The 19,099-nt window shown below is 43.4% G+C and overlaps 1 protein-coding gene across 7 annotated transcripts in view; it reads left to right on the top strand.

Annotated features, from left to right (window-relative positions):
* spop (speckle type BTB/POZ protein) overlaps window positions 1–19,099 on the top strand; it is a 124,601-nt gene that overhangs the window by 43,216 nt on the left and 62,286 nt on the right. The window lies entirely within an intron of this gene.

Here is a 19,099-nt window from a genome sequence, read left to right as displayed (position 1 = left end):
GTTTTTTTAGTGCACAAAGTGATTTAAGGCTCAGATTGTGCTTGCTTATTCCTGCAATTGCAAAGCCATATGTTGACAATTGAACTGTAAACGTGTAACTTCAGGTACGGCCACTTTTCCATCTTTTCAGTTCTCAAATTGTTATGCTCAACTATTCAATTATTCACATTAAAGTAAAGCCCAACCTCCCAACATTCATTTTAAGTTCCGGAGATATAACAATCATTTTAACCAGGCAAAGAAGAGCTTTTACTGCAGTTTTCCTTCATGCCCTCTAAGGTGGCATTGCAGAGCGCTTATTAGCATATAACAGGGTAGTGTTGCAGCTAACAAACCTGGTTCATAGTGCAGCTAACAAACCCGTTCATAGTGCAGATGGGTGTGGAGTGGTGAGAACAGGGCAAATTAGAGGGAACTCTGAATGAAAGCCAGGTAGATATTCAAACGAACCCTCCCCAGGGGCAAATGCTCCTGAAACAAAACAAATGTCTGTCAAAACCACAGTAGTAATTGTTACGAAGGAGACGAGGTAAATTACAGCTGCTGCCACCCGGCCGAAGACTTCTATCCCAGCCCTTCCGGTGGTCACAAGGAAGCCGCGATCAGCGCGCGGCACGTTGGGAACGGAGATCCGGAGGAAGCCGGAGTGTCGGGGGGGTCGGGAGAGACGCCCCTGCACGTCTCAGATGGAATGTACCTGCTAACAGCCCTCGCAGCGCCTGGGGATGAAGAGAGGGGACTTAATTAGCGCGCTGTCCTGTGAAGCGCGGTTAATCAGCTCCGCGGCGGCGGGCTGCGCACACGCTCGGCTCGCCGCTTTGAAACTTTCTTTAACCGTTGCCGGTTGCCTAGCAACTCCCAAAATGAGTTGAGGCGCTGGAAGTTTTTCCAGCCACCTCATTTTCGCTCTTATTGCTTTAGAGAGTCGGCGGCTCTGACTGGCACTTTTCAAACAGGCTATTTTGAGGCCTCTTGGAGCTGTTTCTTGTAGCCTTTTCAGGCCTTGACATTTGCTGTGCAGGGTGAATATTTACCTTTGTGCGTGTGGAGGTGGGGTAGCTGCATCAATAAACCTCACGAGTTTTTCAGGGCCGCCAGCCACACTCTGCGCTCGTCTCTCCGTACCCCGAGCCCTTTGACAGCACTAAGCATCTTAATGGCCCCATCATTAGCATAGTCTAATTTCAGTTTCCCAGGCAACCCCCTGCCCATGGCTACGACTGGGCTTCCCTGTTGTATCTGCTGCTCGTTAAGGTTGCATTTGCTAACGTTTTTTAAATAATGAAAGGCGAGTTTGTCTTCATCTGATTGCCGGGAGAGCTGATGAAGTGCACGATAAGGCAGCCGTTATTTTCATCTCTTTGTCAGAAAGGGGGCCTCGGCTTCGAGTAATGAGCTTTGCTCTCCAAAACGGGAATCTTCTTCCCTCTTTTTAATAGCCTTTTAACGATTGAGTTTCATCAGGTTTCCAACACCGGAGTAGGAAACAAAAGTTGCAGAGGCTCCAATCAAGCAACTTGCAGTCAAGTAGAGAGCTTGACTAGTGTACAGCACAAGTAGTGGGGTTGCCCTAGACACCAGGACGTGGGCCAGGCCTGGGACCATGACTCGGACTGTGACGTGGACCATGACAAGAACCAGGCTGGGACCATGACTCGGACTGTGACGTGGACCAGGACATGGGCCAGGCCTGGGACCATGACTTGGACTGTGATGTGGACCAGGACAAATACCAGGACAGGGACCAGCTGCAGGGAAAGGGGATGATCGGGGTAGGGAACACCTGGAGTGGACCTGCTGCAAATGAGTGAGAAGGCTTTTGTTTGGACAGCTTGTGGGCTGGTGGGAAGTCAGGGGAGCTGTAGAACTCTGGTCCCGACACAGCTTTGTCGTCTCCCATGAGACAAACTGTAAATAAAGTCACCTTTTTGATTCTGCTTGCGGTCAACCTAACGTATATGTCAATGAACATATTCTCTAGGCTACCACCTTCTTGTCTCTTAACAGTAAGGTAACAAGCCACTCTACAATTACTCAGCAAGTAAAAGCACTATCATACTTGGAAGGGAAAATGTGCTTTGAGTCGATAAACTAAACTTGTCTGCTTTAAATAATAATATCGTCCACTTGATGTTGTCTTTAGCAGTTTCGTTAATTAGCTGTTAAAGATTGTACATATTTTTAATGTGATCATTTAGGTAGCCATTGTGCAGTTTAATATTGGAATGACATACTTGTGTATTTTTCAGTATCTGTGGTACGTTCTAGTTAGCAGTATTCATTTACTTATTTGCAACTGAAGAGAAAGCTTTCTTTGTGAACCGGAATGCAAGATTTGTTTCTGATGTAGCCAATGTAATTCTTACAAGTTTACCTTGTAATGGCGTTTACTGAACTTGTCTGTTTGCCAATGGAGAATTCATAAGTAAATACTATCAGATTTGTCTGGTCATTGGGCTATGGAAAAGTCTCACCACCTATTCTGTTTCTGCCACTAAGCGGTTTTGGGGGAAAATGTGCACACTGGGCACAACTGAGGCTTCAAACATTTCGTCTTAAGATTTGTTGTTAGTGACATTTCTGAACCCTGAATGGAATTGAAAAAAATCTGCCTAATCAAAAAGCATTTGATCTCATCCAGCTCTCAGCGCATTTTAGAGGGCCTGTGTCTCTTTTAAAGTGATACCTGTTGTCATCAAACAGTTTTAAAATGTATATGGAAAGCGACAAGTGAACCATGGTTATCTTTGAGCCCCGTGAAAGCCAGGAAATGAAGGTCTTTGATTTTAAGACATAGCAGTGCTGCTCTATGAAGCATAATACCAACCAAGGTACATGAAACATTCTTTCCTGTTTCTGTACTGGTGCTCTCAAGTCTTCCTGTCTTTTTACTAAGTATTTCTGAGGTTGTCACTTTCCCAATCCACCCGTCCACCCAGCCTCACAGACGCATCCACACTCACATCACGCTCATGTTTCCCACCCAAACACGGGGAGAGCATTCAAACTGCACACAGATAGCTGTCCTGGGATTGAACCCAGAGCCCCAGTGCTGGGAGGCAGCAGTGCTGACCACTTCCTGCCCCACTCTGCCAACCAGCTGGCCGAGTTTTCGATGAGCTTTCAGTCCCAAGTGCTGACGCCTCAGACAGGTGCCTTTAAGAGTGAAATTGGGGGGGAGGGTGAGTAGGAAAAAGTCCCTCTAATCTGCAGGCGGCCGGAGGCTGGCCTCATGAGTGTGGAAGAGGGCTCGGTAGCTCATTTTCACATGGCCCAACTGTGCATGTTACGTTGGCATTCAGTGTCCATCTTGTTGAGTGACATGTTTTTCCATGGGGCACAGGAAGTGGACAGTAATATGTCCACTACAGCTGCACAGACAAGTTCCCCTTCTCCTTCCCTCTCTTTCTCATGCTTGTACTTTATAGATGGATTGTGTGGGTTATTTTCCTTCAGCTGGTGTCAGTGGCTATCAGTAGTTTGAAGGATGAGAGCAGGTAAAGACTTCACTTCTGATGAGGCTGTTTTTCTCCGATATCTCCAGCCTTCTGGCTTATTTCCTCAGCAGTGCAGGCTGGGAGAGTGAAGATGAAACTATATCAAAAAAAGCACTTCTTCCAGCTGGCTGCTTAAAGATCTCAGATCCTTGACAAGCAGTTTTGTTGAAAATCATTAATAATTATACATAAATCAATAAATAATCCTTACACTTAGAGAGTCCTTTTCTGGACACTCCGTTTAGAGTGCTCTACAGGTCATGGGGGGGACTCCCCTACCACCACCAGTGTGTAGCCCCCACTCGAATGGTAATTCTCATCAGATCTCTGTCATTTAAATGCATTGACCACAGCCTTTCATGCTTGCCTTGAATTGTGCTAAATTATTGTGCTATTAATATACTGGAGATCTGCACTTTCACAGTGCTTCCCCTTTGTTAAATTTAGGTTTTACTTACTACATAGTTATTGTTAGGGGAAAACCTCTGGCAGCAATATGTAAGAAAAAATAAACTTGAAAGCACAGATCACTTCTAACCCAGTTTAGAGGATGCAACTGGTAGGTGCCAAATCACAGTGCTTGGAGCAGGGAGATGAGAGTCTTGTGTCACAGCTGTAAACGAGGAAACTACAGCATGTCAGGGGAATGGCAGGCTGAGAGGAGTATAAAAGCCTGTCAGGCTCTATAAAATTCCCTCAAACAGCTATGACTAGTGGTAATTAAAGCAGGAAAGAGGCCGGTTGGATCTCTTGAGTTGTAAAAGTGAAAGCTTCTGTCTTTTTCCTTTCTTATTCTCTTCTGCATGTTCTGGGGCAGCAGCTCAGTGCCTCAGGAATCGCTTGCTTTTGAGGTAGAAATCATTAAAATAATAATAAACAATCTCCTCAGTTGTGGTTCTTAGAGACACAGTCCCAGAAGATGGTTTTACTTCCACAGTAGCCAAAATGGAAGTGGCAGTATAGATGATCTCAGTCAATAACTGTATTAATTATGTTATTAACAGCTCTATTATTATTAACCAGTTCTACCCAGGGCTTGTGTGTTCTCGAGTCAAGGAATAACCAAAACCTTAAACACGCCATCCAGTTCAAATTCCAGAACCAATTCCCAATGCCAGCTTTTTACTGGTTTGACTAGAAGACTAATTGTAATCAGATGTTTGCTATTGAGTTTGCAAGTTGCTTAATCAGAAATAGTGCTTGTTTGGAGAGCAGGCTGAGCCCTGTGGTCCTGGTGTCATTGGTTTGAGGCTGGGCTACATCCTTTAACGCACTGAGATCAGGCTTTGTGCAAAGCAGAGAGTAATTGTGTGAGCTTTAGCTGATCATGAGACTCCTTGAAGCTACGTGATACCTATGGGCTTCCAGTAAAACCAGTGCAGGTCCAGTCAGTCAGTGCTGGTTCTTCAGTCTTTGCAAACTCTCCAGCACGGCACTGTGCAAATTGCAGCATGACAAAAGACACACCGCTCCGGCAACCTTTAAACATGCTTTTATATCTCCCTCAAATATAGAAGTTAAATGTTTTGGTTTGTGTTTTTTTGCGGCTTTAAAGACTTCCACAAAATAAGCTCAGAAATCTTGAAAATGATTTGGTGAAATGCACCAAAAAAACACAACTCAGGTGAGAGCATGCGCAGGCAATACACATCATCTTACTTTAGCTTTAATTCTTTTTAATTAGGGGCATCAGGGGGAGAGTGCCAGTTTTTTCTCATTATTTCTTGAAAAGGACTTGGAAGCAGTAAAATAGTACATTTTTGTCATGACCATTGTAAAAGACACGTACAGTAACCTCAGAGAAAAGATCAGCATGTAAGGCAGTTGGCAGGTCTGCCTGTGGCTGCTCAGCTGCTGTGGTCTGTCTGCTTGTTACCTGGCTTAGTGTTGTCTCTTCACTGTTCTTGGCAGTGTGACATTTAAAATCCGAATGGCAATAAATGGTCACTTATCTCCAATAACAAGGACTTCTTAAGTGGTTCTTGCAAACGAAAGGTTTGTAATCAGTGCCGAATGTGATAACATAGTAAAGCTTTGCTCTCAAAGTTTTCTGTGTAGCTCAAAAAAATATTTTTAATGCCAAGTGCTGTAAGTGTGTGCTGTGACACTTACCAGATGGTATTCAATTGAACTTTGTAGTACTGAAGGCTTGTGCTTGTAATTTCCATTTGTCAGGTAACCTGTAAGATGAAATTCTGAATTCCTCCTTAAAGGGAACTGCCTACCAGGGAAAAACAGCAATGTTATCTTGCTCAGCCCCTTGTGTATTTCTGTGTCCTGTGTTGAGTTTGTGAAATATTGCCTGACTGTGTTACTGTTGAAGGCATAGTGAAGCAGTGGTGATTATTTGTGCCTTTCAGAGCCATGGTCTTGGGTTCACTTCCTGGGATGCTGCCTGTGTGGAGTCTGTATGTTCTTCCCATGCTCCCTTACAGGTTAACTGGCCTCTAGAACAATTGGCCCTGGGTGTGTCCCGCCTATACCTGACTTGCCCAATAATGATCATTACGTGCCATGATAGGCTGTCTCTACCCCACAACCCTGTATTAGATAAAGGTTATAAGGTGGAAGGATGTATTACTTTAAGGACTTTAAGACATTAGTCTTGAGAGCCGCTGTCAAGTCTGTTGAAACCGAGTCATTAGTAGACTGTGAAGGTGTCACTTGTGCTTGGGTCTGCATCACACACAACCTCAGAATGAGTCTCTTGGACAGTTTAGAAAGCAGGCTTTATCTGTTGAGGTCTCCAGGGGGATGCAAGCATGTAGGTATTTTTCATTTTTGTTTGCACAGTAGCTACTGAACCATTAATGTAAATTAAACCACCTTCTCCTGCTCTGCCTATGTTCCTGCAGTCTTTTTGAAGTTGTGGAATGACACAATCGCCTTGAGCATCAGTGCAGCGTGCAGCTGATCAGACTGCCTGGGAAGGTCCTCTGGTTTGCTGAAAATCACAGTCCGATTGTTAACAGCTGTCATCTCCACGCCTGAGGGGGCAGCTCGAGTTTTAAAAGCATTAGGACTTTCAGTCCTTCAATGACTTATTTTCTAAGTTTTTTATGTTGTTTTTTTGTTTTTACTCAAAGACCAACAGGAGTTTCAAGGTGCAGTAGATGGGAAGCTCCCTCTGTTAATGCCGAGTTAAGTTCATATGTTGTGCAAACAACCTCCTTCAAGGGAGATCAATTATTGTTCGCCGAGAGTCCACAGAGGATGTGGAACTTTATTTCCCTAAAACAAAGAAATTCTGCTTGGAGTTGTTTTAGTAATGATCACATAGCAACAACAAAAGAAAAATCAATAATTGGGAGAACAAATTAACAAGTGCATAAAATCCAGTGTCAGACTTGTGAACTTGTCAGCACAGTTCCTGTCCGTTGGAAAGGAATGCCAAGGCTCGTTAGAAAAAAAAACTAAGCATTCCCACTGGGTGCTTTTTGGACACTTAGGTTCTGGAATTGCCAAATGTTAATCTGCTCAGCTTTCTGGGTGTTCTGCTGGAGACTATGTATTAGTCCCCTGAAGCATGCATTGCCCCTGTCCAGCTGTTGTCGCACGCAGTGTGAAAAGCGGACGGGAGAGCTGGCTCCTAGATCCAGCAGGCCATGTGCTTGCTGCAGTTTGGCATGTCCTGAAAACCTTGGCTGACTCCAGACCCGCCTGACGCCGGCTTGCTTGGGCTGTTGTGTGCTGCTCCTGGGGAATCCCTCTTGTCCCCGTCCCGGTCACCTCTGAGCTCCTGCCCACAGCCCACGCAGGTGTCAAAACCTGCCACCCTCGTGCTGTGAGGGGCTTGTCATCATCTTACACCATTTCCTTGGTCTAAACATGGCCTCCATACTTGCTCATCACCCACAGTGCTTGATGGTCATCAGTGTAACATTTCAGGTCACACCTTGGATTCAAACTGCTGTCTTGAGCATCTCCTCAGGCCCATCCTGTACCAGCAGCATTACCATTATACAGCCTGATCCGGTCGGATCTCGGTAGATAAGCAACGCATGGTTGGTCAGTGCTGCGATGAGTGTCCTCCAAGAAAAACCATGTTGTTGCTGCAAGTGGTGTTTGTTGCTCTTGCCTCTTAATTAGTCTTCCCATGCCATTACCCCAGTATGACAACAGGGATCGCTGTGCTGTTGGAGTCACTGTCCCTTCCACTAACTAACTGCTCTTAAGAGTATGGGCGTACTCTTAAGAGTAAAAGCTTTTTTTCCTAGGTTTCATCCTGAGCTCCTGTAAGTGTCTTCGCCTCCTGAGTTTCTTGACAACCTACATTTTTATGGAGCAAATAAAGAAAAGCTGCAGAGGCTCCTCGCAGTGTGCTCTGAGCCTTTCCGTGACACTTTCCTCTCATGAATCCGTTTTGTTTAGCTGATAAGGAACAGTCAAACAGGTGCTGAGTCCTGCCTGAAACGTTATCGGCAGCTCTTTGCTGGAGGGGAAGACAGAACACACAAATGCGGTAGAACCTCACCTTTTCAGTTGTCAGGGCTTCACTTGCTAATTAACATTCATTCCATATTCCATCACCAAAGTCTTTGAAAATAAGTGTTATTTCTGTAGAAATTACGTTTTGCTATTCAGATTATTGAGTTCAGAATTATTCCTTGCAGGCGGTAATGCTAGGATTTAAGGTGAATTAGGACTTGGAACAGACCTGTGACACTTTTGCGGATATCTCCTGCATCTGGTGGCTCTGTGAGTCAGCATTTTTTCTAAATAAGGGAATAACATTTTTTTTCAAATGGTGGCTGGCAGTCCCTGCCACTGTAATCACAGACGGATTCACTAAATTCAGGCTTCAGTTTTTCTGTCTTTAAGTATACTTCGTGACTTGTTTCTGTCATTTGCACAACGGGTAAATGTTCAAGAACTTTCTTCAAACAGTAGTTTTCTTCCTCCTGTTCCTCAGCTTTTCCTCTTTCTGTGAGGATTTCCACTGATACCTGTTTAAAGCTCTAGTGCGTCTCGGCTACACCTGAGAAATGTGGTAATAGGGAAGTTTGTTCAGTTTAGGGCATTTTTTTGTGTAAAACCTTGATTGTCTATGAAATCCACCAAGATTACTTTTTTCACTCTTTAAGCAGAATGTCAAGACCATACTCTTATAGCAACTCATATATCCATGGGAAAATAGAGCACTTAGGAGAGGTGATTTTTTGTCAGAACAGCAAGTAGTCGAATAAAATTTAACATTTTAATACTTTTTCCTCTTGTTATCTTTACAGTATTAAAGAATATATTAGAAAATATTAATTTGCTCAGCTCAGTGGCTCACCTGCCATAGCAACCAAAGTGCACCAGTACTCACTACGCACCAGCTACCAGTGGGGTAAAGAGCAAAGTGATGAAGCCAGTTTATAATGGGAGTTTTTAGGAGGCCATGATTGATAAGGGCCAGAGAGAAATTTGTCCAGAACTCCAGGATTAACACCCCTACTCTTTTAGTATGGGATTTTTAATAACCACTGAGTCAGACCTTAGTTTTATGCCTCATCCAAAGGATCATTATACTGAGGTATTTGGACCTACACAGACATCCGGGTCAGCGCTCCCTACTGGTCCCAATAACACCTCTCCCAACAGCAACCTTAGCTTTCCCAGTAGGTCAGACATCCAGGTACTGGTGAGACTCAAACCTGCTGAGCTTCAGGTGTTTTCCAGTTGTGAGCCACAGGATGATACAGCTGCACATATTTGCTGTGAATAAACAGGACAGCAGAAAAATAATCATGCTTTTGTTACACTGGTTTTTGTACTGAAGGCTGGCAGCCATGTCTAAAGTTGACGATCTGAAAACATGTAAATTTCATGTGTCTTGTCAGCATGGATAATGTTGCAAGCTGTGCACAATTGTTCAATTACCTGAACTGAAGATGTTTGGTCATTCTCCCTGGTTTTAGTAGGAGGAGATGATGGTGATTGATCAAGACAGGGTTTTTCTCTTGTTTAGATGCATTTTAGTTATTGACGCATTGTTGTGATGCAGGCTAGTTCAAATTACCGTTTTAATTAATAAAACGGCTTTCCATTAGATCAGGACGAGCAAACGAAGCCGGAATACTCGGCACTGTGTTTCCCTCTCCTGTGTCTCTAGGTGAATCATTTGCTTTCATTTCTTCCCACAAAGTGGTGATTTGATCAATACAAACTGCTGCAGCTGTTCTTCAATTTTAAGCTTTAATCTCCTCAGTCAGTGTCATTCTAACTCCCTCTGAGAAAACGCACAATGTGAATAATAAAATAATCGTTTCGTTGCGGTTCTACTGAACAGTCCCAGGTGGTCTAGATGGCTAAAGTTTTGATTTTTATAAATTAAAAGCAGGGAATGAAAAAAAGTTAATGGAATTATTTGTTGTTGTTGGTGGTGAGCTGTAAATGCCCTGTAATCTGTTCCCAGTGTAGCAGGGTAATTCTCATGTTGGCAGTGCCAGTAACAGTAATTTACTCAAGGGTTATTGCCGACAGAAACTGGAGTGGCATCCTTTCAGGGGGTAAAGAATAGCCCAGCCTCCTTTTTCCTGGTATTTCTGTGTTCCCAAAGGATGTCACAGCATCTGTGAAACACTAAGCAATTATCCCAGCTCTCCACATGCTTGGAATAAGAACCGCCCTCTGTTTAAATAGTTTATCCAATGCTCTTTTCTGTCTGAAGTACTGTGCAAGGTCCATTAAACACTATTTCTATTCTTTGGTTATCATGTGTGTGTCATCATGGCTTCCTGTGTTACAGCTTTGACTGGGGTGGCATGGTGGCACATGGTGGCATGGTTGGCCCACGTTCCAATCCGGATCTGGGGCTCTGCCCATGTTGGCCCTGGTGTGTATGCACGTGTGTCTGTGTGTGCCCTGCGATTGAATGGCATCCTGTCCTGGGTGTACCCTCTCTTGACCACATTACTTGTTGGGATAGGCTCCAGCTTACCTGTGATCCTGGACTGGAAGAAGCAGTTAGATGATGGATGGATGGATGAACTTTGATTGTTTTCAGCTCTTGAACACAATTAATTTTGCCTATAATTAACTACTGCATTTCATATGTGAAATAAAAGCTTAAACTTTTTAAGTAGAAAAGAAAATTGCAAATAAGATAAGATCACTTTATTGGCCATATACAATTTCTTGTATTAGGAATTTGTCTTTTCGCATACCCCAACTTGTTCTCCATGAGACACACAGACAGGGAGAGAAGTCTGGGGTCAGAGCGCAGGGTCAGCCATTTATATGGCACCCCTGGAGCAGTTGGGGTTAAGGGTCTTGCTTAGGGGCCCAACAGAGTAGGATTCCTCTGCCAGCCGCGGGATACGAACCGGCAACCTTCCAGCCACAGGCGTAGATCCTGAGCCACAGAGCCAGTCCTGTCAAGCTTCAATTAGGTAATTAAGTTGAGCTGGATTGAAAGCCAGCAGGTGTATCATACTCCAGGACCAGGACTAGGATACTTTAAAACATGGGATTTGCATTTTTGTTTTGTGGATTTATGGTGCATTAGGGGAGACTAGTGATATCTCTTTAATCCTGTGGTAAAGTTGCTCTTCAAGCAGAAATGCAGGTAGTTCCTGTGAATTTATCACCAAAATTCACTAAATAAGAAATATGTTCCTTCTGAGGTTCAAAACGGGCTATGCTGGCTTATTTATTGTGTGATTTGGTATTTTTGTATAGTTCAGAAAGGGCAGCTGACCTAATGAAATCTAACTCCTAGGAACCGCAAAGGTGAAGTGTAGTAGTGTTTCATCTCTCTTTGCTTTATGGTAGTCCACTGTAGAAAATCCTAAAAAAAGAACATAAAGTTTCCAAACGGCCAGAAATCCAATTTCTCTTGTTGAGTTTGTGGCTCTTTTGGTTTTTAATAGCCTATAAATCCCAGTGTCTCATTCAGCAGTGTCCAAAGGAAAGCAGTGTTAATAGTGTAGCCTTTTCCAGATTCCAGCAGCTCTTTTGTATAAAGCAATGCCTCCTGTTCTTAGTTTTAAAAGCACTTTCCCGGAGATTACTTCTGTGCCCTCCCGGTCGGGGCACAGTTAATTATTTCTGGCATTTCACGAAACTCTTTTGCGCCAAACAGTATAAATTAAATTAACAAAGACCTCCTAAACTAAGTAAATTTGGAATGCATTGAAATTGCATTTGCATTGTTTAGATTAAATAACACTGACTTTGAAGCAGATTTTGGCAGACAGTTGATTGCATATTAAGTTAAAAGTACAGCTTTTTGAAGAGCACTGTGTTTTTGTAACTGTTTAATAGGCCTCATGTGGTCTGGACATACATCACTAATAAGAATCAAACGGTGAAACAGGTGAAGCACAGAAGTGTAGCTCAGAAATAAGTCCCCAATCCATTTTCTCTTTTCCCACTGTGAGGAGCTGTGCTGAAGTTAGATGACCGCCTGTCCTCAAGATTACCTGGATGCTTAATGACTCTAAAGAGAAAGAAAATGAACCCATAAACTGAGACTTAAACCTGGGTAAAGTAGTCTCTTTAATTAACTTGAGGCAGCAATGCATATTGGTAATCTGGTAAAAAATAATTGAGTGTTTCCTGAATAATTTTTATTCTCATTATTTTTGTTGAATTCGTGCAGCAAGACTAGAAAACTCTGTTGCAGTACAGTTGTGCACACAGTTGTGCAGCTGGCATGAGTAAACCATTTGTTGTACTCTGTATCTGAATTGAACACATTTTACTGACTCAGTGCTTAACAGGCGGCTTTAAAAGGTGTTTCAGAGTATTTCAGAATGATGAGGCCACCTGGGATTCCTAATTGTTATTGTTTCTAATGCTGCCTCGAGGTAATCAAACAACAATATCAATTAAGCAGGGTTTTAGTGCTTATGATATGCACTAATTACTTTTAGTTCAAGGGCGACTTTAAACCCCCGACCTGTCTGGATGTGTCTGGAGGATTGCAGGGCCAGATGGCAAGCCTCTCAGTAGCTACAGCAGCTAGCTGGCTTGGCGGATTAACAGAACAGAGCCATATTGATCACAGGCAACAGGGTGTGCAGCAAGGCTTTCCTGCTTAGTTTTCCATGTTTAAAAGGAAACAGAGATGTCACTGTCCTCTTAACTTCACCATCAAGCAGCCTGGAGAGGAGAGGGAGCTGCAGTGAGATTTTTCATCCTCTGCCATTCTGAAGTCCTGTAGCTCAGGAAGTTACACGATTAGTTTGCAAATGAAGTGTGTTGTGCAGCCCCTTATGAGAGCGGTTTTATGTGTTCATTTTTTAAAATTAGCTCTTTGCATTCCGCAGCTGTAAACACAGAAGTATAAATGTAACCCCAGAGAAATTTTTGCTAATTACTGCAGGAGGAGAGAGCTATGACGTCCTATCACTCAGTCTTGTGCAGGTCATTTTTCAACCTGATTAAAAGGCTTAAAGGTGCAGTTGCTGTGTTCCTGTTTCTTAATCTTACCTGCTGAGAGTGAGTGCTTTACCATTTACTCTGCTTAAGTTTCTGTCTCAATGAATTTAGCATCCTGTTTTTATATCGAGCCCCACATCTTGCAGTTATTGCTTTTGAAGTCAGCTGACAAAGAGCGCAGCAAGCTTTGATTCTAAAGTTTAAATCTAATTTATGCTACATTTGAATAAACTCGCTAGTAAATATTTAGAATGTGTTGAGTGCTTGCCTCCATATTTCAGAGGCCTTATTTTTGGTCTCAAGGACTGCTTCATAAGGTGGGCTAACAGAATCTACTGTTATCCTTGAACAGAGAAGATGTCGAAGGGGTAATGTTATTGAAGAGCTCGGATTGCTCAAAAAGTGTTCAGAATGAGAGCCTTCTATACTCCACAGTGTGACGAGACCTTTGGGATAATCTATCCAGCCTTGCTACTGGCTTTTGCCAGGATCTTCACAAAATGACTTACTGAGATTCTGGCAGACATTGGTTACTAGAACTTAAATGAACAGAACATCCTTAGTTAAAAATGGCTATAGAGTAGCACATCTATTAGTGGGAGGAGCCTTCTTTTTTTAAAACCTTTATAACATAATTATGTGTGTTAGCATCCTTAGCCTTGTAGTAACTGCGAATTGAACAGCGATCATCCGTTTCCAAGGCTGACATGCTGTCAGCACAGTTGAACTGACAGACAAGCCTGGATATGTGTACTAAAGCCAAGTGTTTGACTTGAGAAGTGAAGGATGTAACTAAATCGCTCCGCACAAACTGAGGATTGCAGCACCTCACATCCAGCAGCTCTGTCTGACACCTCTTTCAAAGATCCTTCTTTTCTGCATCATTCTATCAGAAAGTCTGGGCTCTTTAACTCTGAATACACTCTCTCCAAAGGGAGCATTCATTTCACTGTCAAAAGGGATCTGCAAAGCAAATAGGCTTGTGGCTGATTTTGCATTATGAAATGACCTAAGGTTTCTCATTTTGATTCAACCAATTCGGATTCCAGGTTGTTTGTACAGGGTGTGTTTTTCACAGCCATGATCCCAGTGATCACACTCGCGGGGTGGGAGGAGCTGCAGGCAGTGTCCATCTCGGGGGTTTGTGCTGTGGAGAGACACGTCCCACACCCACAAATGCACAGTGTGTCACTGCCTGTGTCGCCCACCCTAGCCAACTGAACGATTGAGCACCACCTTTTCGGGGATTCCCAGGGTCACTGTCTGCCAGTTACATAAGCCAGGCTCGAACCCATGACACCTGGAACTCAATCTGCACACAGGCAAGCACCTTTACTAAATGAAACCCCCTGACCTTTCTTCTTTCTTAACAAAAACTACATCTTGCAAATGAATGCTCTATAGTTTCTTTGCAGCTGCCTATCAGTAAAACAGTTTGCAGTGAACAAGTTGAGGAGGGGGACGGGGGGGGGGGGGATTATGTACTCAATTGAAAATTGCTTTTATGAGTGTCCAGGGAAATGCAAAACCACACTGCTACCTGAGGCTACATTCCACTATTAAACTGCACACACAATTTACACTGCATTAAAATGTAAAACGATGCATGGAGTGTTAAAATAAAGCATAGTAAACAAATCGCTTCAGATAAATAGAACATGGAAAGCAAATTAGATTTAAAGCTGCAGTGTCTGCTAAGGGGTGTAAAGAGCAGGCAAAGGGAATGTAGTGGCATCAGGAGATTTTTGCACTAGCTGACACATCTTTTGAGAAACAAAACCTTGTCCATCACCTCGATGACTCATTTTCATCCTCCTGTGATGGTGTGATGATAAGATATCCACACCACGTTGAAGAGCAAGCCAGTCAACACTCTGATTGTTTTAAGGAGCCATTATCCTGACTTTAGGTGTTGACATACTGGCAGATCTGTTGGATATATAAGAACTCACACCTGTCACTTTCAAATTCAACAGCACCTTGTACAGCCATGTTGTGTGTCCCTCAGCAGATTCTTAAGATTTGGTTTCTACTAGCTAGTAGTCATTTTATCTGGTTTATGTAGTTAAAATAAAGCACAAGTTGAAAGTTGCTAGTTTACCAGATACCTTTGAAACCCCGTGGACAGGCGTGTAATAGTAGTAATGTGGGCAATCCAGAAACCGATTGCTTCTCCAGAGTGAAAGTAAAAAAGGTGTAGATCACGTTAACTGGCAAGGGGCACTTTGCATCTTTTTTTCCTGTCTTTTTTTGCATTTGTATTTTATTTTTTGCTCATCAAGGGTTTTAAAGCCAAGGCTTAGGAACCTAAGCACATTAAGCTATGCAAGGCTTTTTTTTGTCTTTGCTGCCTTGAGAGCACTAGAGCACTGTGCCCCTTTCTTGCAGTACGAAGGGAACCAAGCAGAACAGCAAGGGTAAATCTCACAATTCCCCTCCCCACCGAGGGTGAGCCGAATGTAAAAATGCAAAACATTTCCATTTTATATAGAAAAAGTCATAATTTGAGAAAACAACCCCCTTCAACACAACACTGATATCCCCCACCAAGCCAGACTCCCAGTCATCAACCCCTACAACTTTACGCTTGTCGCAGGAATAAAAAGAAACTCGGGAGCAGAGAAAAAAGAAAATAGAAAGACAAGAAATTAATTCCGCCTAGTGATAATTCAGATCCACTTGTCTACTTGACAGTCGGGTTGGTGTCTTATTTTCTCCTGCTGAAGTGCTGCTGCTGCTTAACAAGTGCTGGAAGAGCCTTCATATTTCACCAGAGTAGCTGGGGGCCCCATCACTTAGGGGCGGCCATGACTCACACTGCGCCTGGGGAGCTCCGGAGAGTGCCATTAGAATGCAAGGCGTGCTTTGTTTTCATTACTGCACTTTTGCAGAAACTGGGACCAGGAAAAGGTTGTTTTTTCTACACCTAAGGTGGGTATATGGACATTCAAGAGCCAGCGCTTGCATGTTGCAGTGTCTGAGAAACCTGCGGTAGTGCGATGGGCACAAACGCCTTAATGTCACCAAGCCTGGGCTCCTGTGGCTCAAGGCTGAGGGAACCCTCTTCGGTGAAGACAAGGTTCTCGGTGCTGCACTCACTGGGGGACAAGAACTCCAGTCACCTGTCATGACTGGCCACATCAACGGCCGCCCAAAGATGCATTCATTAAAAGCAAGTTGATGTGCTCAGCTAGGAACTGTGCGTTGCATATACAGAACATCGTGCCAGAAAGAAAGCAAATAATACAATTTCAAAAATGTACAGCCATACTTTTAGCCAATAGAAACACGTGAAGGCCAGTTTTCAACAGTTTGTGTGCAGCATTTTAACTGCTCTGATAGAAGTGAAAGGCAACAACGTTCCCACTAATTATTTAACACACTGAGCAAACTAGAATGTCTCTTGAGCACAAACGTCAATGCTGTAAGCACTCATGGGTAAACGTGTTAAACTTGTCCCAGAAGTATTTAAAAAATATCACGGGAAAGTTTCATTCACTTGTAACCCAGTTTTATTTCTTTGGCAATGGCATTACAGAACACATTCTTCTGCATCACATACTGTTGAAAGGAACTGGATATTTAAATTCAATTAATTGCTTAATTACATTGAAGGTTTGCAGAGCAACATATTACTTTGCACTGCTACATTTCCACTGTAGCAGATGTAGGTTATAGAACGCTTTGGTATCCTCTGTGAAAAGTAGGGTTTTCTGGCTCTGGAACAGGTCGCTCATGGGCAGCCTCAGTACCCAGGGCTTGTGGAGGTACAGAGGTGCAAGTGATTTCTTCCTGAAGATCCTTCTTTCTTAACGTCAGATTTTTTTCTGCTGGAATACCCTGCGGGTGGGTGGTTATGTGTCTGACTTGCCCGGACAGCTCCTTTATATCGGACAAAGTGAAGAGGCAGTGCTTTAAATGTGAAAGATTTTATTTGCAATGATTGTAAATTTAATTTTCTTTATCTTTCAGTAGTTTTTTTATGGATTCTGAGTGGTGCTTTTTTTTGTTATTTTTCATGGTACTTATGATGCACAGTTGCATCTTTTAAGTGTAATGTGAAATCACACCTGTTTGAAGTTGAATTACCTGTAGCTGTTTTAGTGGTGGGGTTTTGGCTGTTTTGCTGCTATTCGGGTGCTGTTTGTCATGGTCTCCTGATTTACACAGAAATAAACCATTGGGGTCTATTTGTGCTGTGTGTGCCTTTTATAATACTTTATATACTTTGCCCCCTTTAGGGTTAGACAGAAGGAGAGGTAACAGAATCTGTGAGAGACAGGAATATTCCTGAATGTGGTGGTGAAGGATGCTGGCATTTAATTGTTATTTTTTTAATCCATGTGATGATTTAACAGTAATGCTTCAACTGCTGTGGAGTTTTTATTTTTATTATTTTAAAAAAGAGCGCCGATGAATAAGAATTTGAATGTCCCTAATATATGCAGGCTTGATCCCTGTGGCTGGACCAACGCCATTTTGCAATGTTATATTGAGAGACTTAAAAAAAACCAAAAAGCACTGTTGGTCCCAGTACTGATGCGCTCATAGTATGTATGAGAATCAACATCCCTGTGGAAAGCTAGGCCTCAGCAGGGTCGGCGGGTGGAGGTGTTCTCGATAAAGTAGTTTCTCTTTTCTCCGGCTGACTGGCTCGAGCTGCTCTGTAAAGACGTGTGTCTTGTCCCTCCTCCACTCCAGTCTGCTCGGGACCATGTGCTTAGGGGCTGGGCCTGGGTTCGTGCGCGTGCACGTGTGTGTTTGGGGGGACTGGGTGCCTTAGGTTTGCATCAGCTCCGCCTATTCTCGGTGGGACTGGGTGTACTGCAAGACTGAATCATCGCGGGGGGAAAGAATGAGTTTCCTTAATCCATAATTGAGTTTTGTGCCTTGATTTCATTGTCCCCAGGGCAACTTTCTGTTGGTAGGTCTCGGTGCTTTAAATGGAGTCTGCTCCACAGGAAAACACCACCTGGGGAGAGGCTGGTGGGTGGTTATTTGTATTTGATGTTTCTCTTTCAAGTCATAGTAAAAGAGAATTTCAATTGCTCCTGTTACAGCTATCGCTTTTCTTTCTTCCTGACTTTTTTGTTTACTGTTTGGTGATGCCATGACTCAGAAACGCTGCCTTCCCCAGTAGTTGACATCACTGTTAAATCTGGGTCCCTATACTTAAAGTTTCAAAGGATAACTTGAGGAGTGATTCCTTCATGACAATTCTGTATTTAAAGACATATGACTCTGTTCTCCCTATGGTGGTGTCCTTGATCTGCTGTGACCACCCCTTTCTGTCTGTCCACAAATAAATCTGTCTCTCAGCAGTCCCTCTCTTAGGCTGCTTGCCTGTGGCTAGTTCCTTGAGGAGACTGAGTGATCTGTGGCTCTGGTACAAGCCTTGTTATCAAGACAGTCCTGGTGCAAGGCCTGGTTCTGCCCTTGTCTCCTGTTTTTAATCCCTTTGCTGCTACAGATGTACATGCTGTTGTAGTGTGCAAATCCAGAATGCCAGGCTTGGAGACTGGCTGATTTACTGGGTAAAGTGAAGAGCGTGTTACCAGGAGGTTGCCAGCTCAAACCAGTGGCCATTATGCAGAGCCATTTTGCTTTGAGTGCATTTCTGAACTCCATATGCTCCATCAATCGAACAAGCTTTAAAGCCAAAGTCTTCACCCCCCAGTAAAGATGTGCAGATTGCAGGGCTCTTTGCTAATGTCTGATGACAGCCGTAACAAGCCTGTTCCTGTTCCAAAGCCCTTCATGGCTGAATTCCGCTCGTGCGAAGACTTGAATCCCTCCAAACATGAGATCTTGAGGAATTAAAGGGCAGATGATTTCCATCACCTCTGAATGCACATCAAATGCAGCCATTTCACAGCCATAAAGAAGCTGCCTTTTGTGTTTCGCCTTCGAGAAGAGTACCATGTCCACCTGCATGCCCACGGTGTTGCAGTTTTCAACATCAATCCTCCTGCTCAGCGATCACTGCTGGAGCCTTGGAGAGCAAGTGTGTCTGCAGGAGAAGAAAGCTGCACCTCTCGTTACTCGGAACTGTTCTGGTTTTCAGAAATTAGCTCTTAGGGAAAATCTTTGAGCCTTTCTCTCCGACTGCTCTTCTGCAGTCATGTTTAATGTATAAGTTAATATGTGAAGATAGTGGCGTCCCCTAATGAATATAAATGTTGTCTCGTGCAGTTTTTTTTTTGCCGCAAGGGGGAAGGAAGTTGGAGGTAAAC

The sequence above is a fragment of the Lepisosteus oculatus genome, chromosome 28 (assembly GCF_040954835.1).
Source record: "Lepisosteus oculatus isolate fLepOcu1 chromosome 28, fLepOcu1.hap2, whole genome shotgun sequence".
Classification (NCBI taxonomy): Eukaryota; Metazoa; Chordata; class Actinopteri; order Semionotiformes; family Lepisosteidae; genus Lepisosteus; species Lepisosteus oculatus.
This window is presented reverse-complemented; position numbering and strand designations above follow the sequence as displayed.